General features: G+C 49.4%; 1 pseudogene; it reads right to left on the bottom strand.

Moving 5' to 3' along the window:
* Window positions 1–2627: 2627 nt before the first annotated feature.
* Window positions 2628–2942, bottom strand: LOC102434815 (annotated as a pseudogene).
* Between the last annotated feature and the right edge of the window lie 391 nt (window positions 2943–3333).

Raw genomic sequence — 3333 nt, 5'->3', positions numbered from 1 at the left:
GCTAGTCTGAGTGCCACGACTACTGGGGGCAAAAACTGATGTCCTTATCTACATCTTCTATTATTCTTGGCACCCCATGGTCCTTATCATAACCTTAATTAAATAGCCCCAATCCTCCACCTTATGCAGCCACCCTCCGTTTTCCTTTAACATTGAAATAGAAGGACTGGAGGGAGCCCCTTGCCACTTCCTGAGGACACCAGGCCCCTCCCTGAACTCCGAGGGCTCCCACGCTGGGCTCACTGCCTCCAGAGTCAGGCCGTGCCCAGCCTACTAGCTCCTTTTCTTCTTGGCGTGACTGAGGTAAAATGGACAAATAAAGATTGTACCCATGTAAGGTATACAAATGGATATTTTGATATTCGTGTATATTGTGAAATGATCAGCACAATCAAACTAATAAATATATCCATCACCTCATTTTTTTGTGGTGAGAACACTTAAGAGATACATATACTCCGAGCAAATTTCAAGTGTACAGTACAGTGTGTGAATGATACAGCCCAACTCCCCTGAAAGCTGCCCTTCTCTGTCCCCAAACGGAGCCCCCTGACCTCCCCCACTGCCCGGGTGACGAACATTCTCATCCCCTCGGCTGCCAGTAAATACCTCTAAATTACTCGCCTCACGCCCACATTTCCACCCGGAACCAGGCACTCGCTGGGCGGGTGGGGCTTTGCACGTTTGTGAGAGAGATGCCGTCTGGGGACTCGCGCCCTCAGCGATGTGAGTGAGTAGCATGCATCGCCCTGTGTGGCGGGCACACTGGGACCCTTGAGGCTTAGCTGCCACTGGTGAGGAGTTGGGCTCAAGATGCTTCTTGGGGGGGACAGTAATCAAGAATACAAGCCCTTTCCTTCTGAAGTTCAATGTTATAGGAACCTAAGTGCCCCCAGTGGGGAGCATTCCTGATCAAGGGGAGGTGACCCAGGCAAAATGGAAAGACCTAAGGGCCTACGGGGCTGGTCTGGTTCTGACACCGTGTGTAGGTGAGGCTGGGAACCCTTCGGATGAAGCCCCTTGGGCCCAGCAGGAGGGTGGCTATAACACTCCAGGGTAGCGGTTTTTCAACCGGTGGCCGCAAGAACTTTTAAGACACGCAATACCTGACTCCTTAGTCAGGGGCCCTTCCCTCTTTTCCCTTAGAGTGTCACATAGACAAATGACGACAGCCAACACATAGCCATCTGGTGTGAATGAATCCAAATTATACCTATTTTTTTTTCAGATCAGCAAAATTCTAGTAATTAGTTTCTGTGCGCTATGAGATGAAAAAGGTTGAAAATCGCGGCCCCAGGGGATGCCTGAGGTCAGCGGTGATGCTGAGTGGCGAGCAGAAGCAGCAGCACAGAAGACTGAGGCCCCCTAGTGGTAAGGGCCGGCCTTCTCCGACTCAGTGGGAGTTAGAAAGAAAGAGGTGATATTTGTACATCAAGCAAGGGAAGCAGTGATATTGTTAGCATTTGTAGATTTCCCCTCCACCTCTTAACAGTCCAAGTATTCTGTCTTAAAAATATATATATCTTAAAATAAAAAATTTTTTATTGATTTTAGAGAGAGAGAGAAACATTGATTTGTTGTTCCACTTATTCATTCATTGGTTGATTGTTTCTCTTTTTTAAATCCTCACCCAAGGATATTTTTTCTATTGATTTTTTGAGAGTGTGGAAGGAAGGGAGGTGGAGAGAGAGAGAAACATTGATGTGAGAGACACATCAATGGTTTCCACCCGCAGGTCCCACCTGGGGCTGGGATCGACCTGCAACCCAGTACGTGCCCTTGACCTGACCCACAATCAAACTCTTGACCCTTTTGTGCATGGGCTGATGCTCTATCCACTGAGCAACACTGGCCAGGGAGATTGGTTGATGTATGTGCCCTGACCAGGGGGTGGAACCCATAACCTTGGCGCATCAGGATGATGCTCTAACGGAGCTACTGGGCCAGGGCCCACGTATTTTTGTTAAGTGAAGGGATTATTGCCTCCAGGCACCCACCCTTATTGCAGACAATTGGCAGTTGTTTTGAAATAACAGGATTTAGATCAAATTCTTGGGTAGGAGTACTTCACCTTCTGATCTGGTCTGAGTGGATTTTTTTCCTCATCTCCCCTCTCACCCCCTTTCTTACCCCCAACTCCTATTTCACAGATAATTATGTAACTTATTTTTCCCCCCAAGTGAAACAAGTTTTATTTGAGGCATAAAAAGCATGTGTTTCTATCACATAGGAGGGGATTGCCATTAGGGTTCTGGTTTCTAAGATTCTGTCTTAGACCCAGCTTCTACCACAGTTTCTGGGATAATGAATTAGAAAGGGAGCAAAATACAGCCTGGAAAGGAAGTCATTACTGTTGCTTGGAAGCTGTAAGGAATGGGAAGATCTTACTCAAACGAGGGTGCCTTTAATAGGGCCCCAAGATGAAGGGCATCGTGTGGGGGGAAACGGTCTAAGTTCCTGGTGTTGGCAGAGATGCTGGCATCTCTTTCCACAGCAAGGACTCACCCCTAAATGGAGGCCGCAAGGTGGACATGGCAATTTTGACTTCAGCAGCATTTGGCCGGGGGGGGGGGTTCCCCTGTTTTCTCTCTAGATTTCCAGTTCAGTGACCCCTTTCCCTGAAGAATTCAAGAGGTCATGGTCACTGCTACTTGTTGGATGAAGCTGGCCAGGTTTATGTCCCGTCCGTCCGACAGGCCTGCACACGCACGGTGCTCAGGGTGATGTGGGCCTTGTACACGTTAAACCGTTCAGGATGCCGGTCCAGCTTCTCAGCTGCAGGGCCACTCTTGTCATGAAGCCAAGAGCCCGGCTGAAGTCTTGGAAATGGACCTGCTTGAAGATGCGTCTCGGCCTTCCCGCTCTTTCTACCCCCCGGGCCCTCAGGTTTGGCAGCAGCTGGTCCCTCTCCTCAGCACTCAGCCGTGGGCTTTGCCAGCCATGTCGGGGCGTGGCGGGGGCGCAGGAGAGCAGCAGGTGGCTGTGCAGAGAACAAGTGCAGTTCAGGGTGCACAGGGCGGCCGGGGGGCGGGGCCGTGCTGGGGCTGCCCCTGTGTAACCTATTTAATGTCTATTTTCCTCTTTAGAAAATAAGTTGCAGGGGACAGATCCTTTGTCTTGTTTATTGCTGTACCCTGGGCCCCTAATAGCATTGGGCATTCACTCACTCATTTGACAAATTGTTGGGGGGGGGGCTGTCATGTGCCAGGGAGGGGAGTAACAATGTGCCAAATACTGACTGTCCTTTTTTTAATGTTTTTATTTCTTTTTAGAGAGAGAGAGGGAGAGGGAGAAAGAGAAATATCAATGCCAGAGAGTGAAACATGGACCAGC

This window comes from Myotis lucifugus, unplaced genomic scaffold (genome assembly GCF_000147115.1).
Source record: "Myotis lucifugus unplaced genomic scaffold, Myoluc2.0 scaffold_6212, whole genome shotgun sequence".
NCBI lineage: Eukaryota > Metazoa > Chordata > Mammalia > Chiroptera > Vespertilionidae > Myotis > Myotis lucifugus.
The sequence above is the reverse complement of the archived record's forward strand: the minus strand, read 5'-3'. Positions and strand labels throughout refer to the sequence as shown.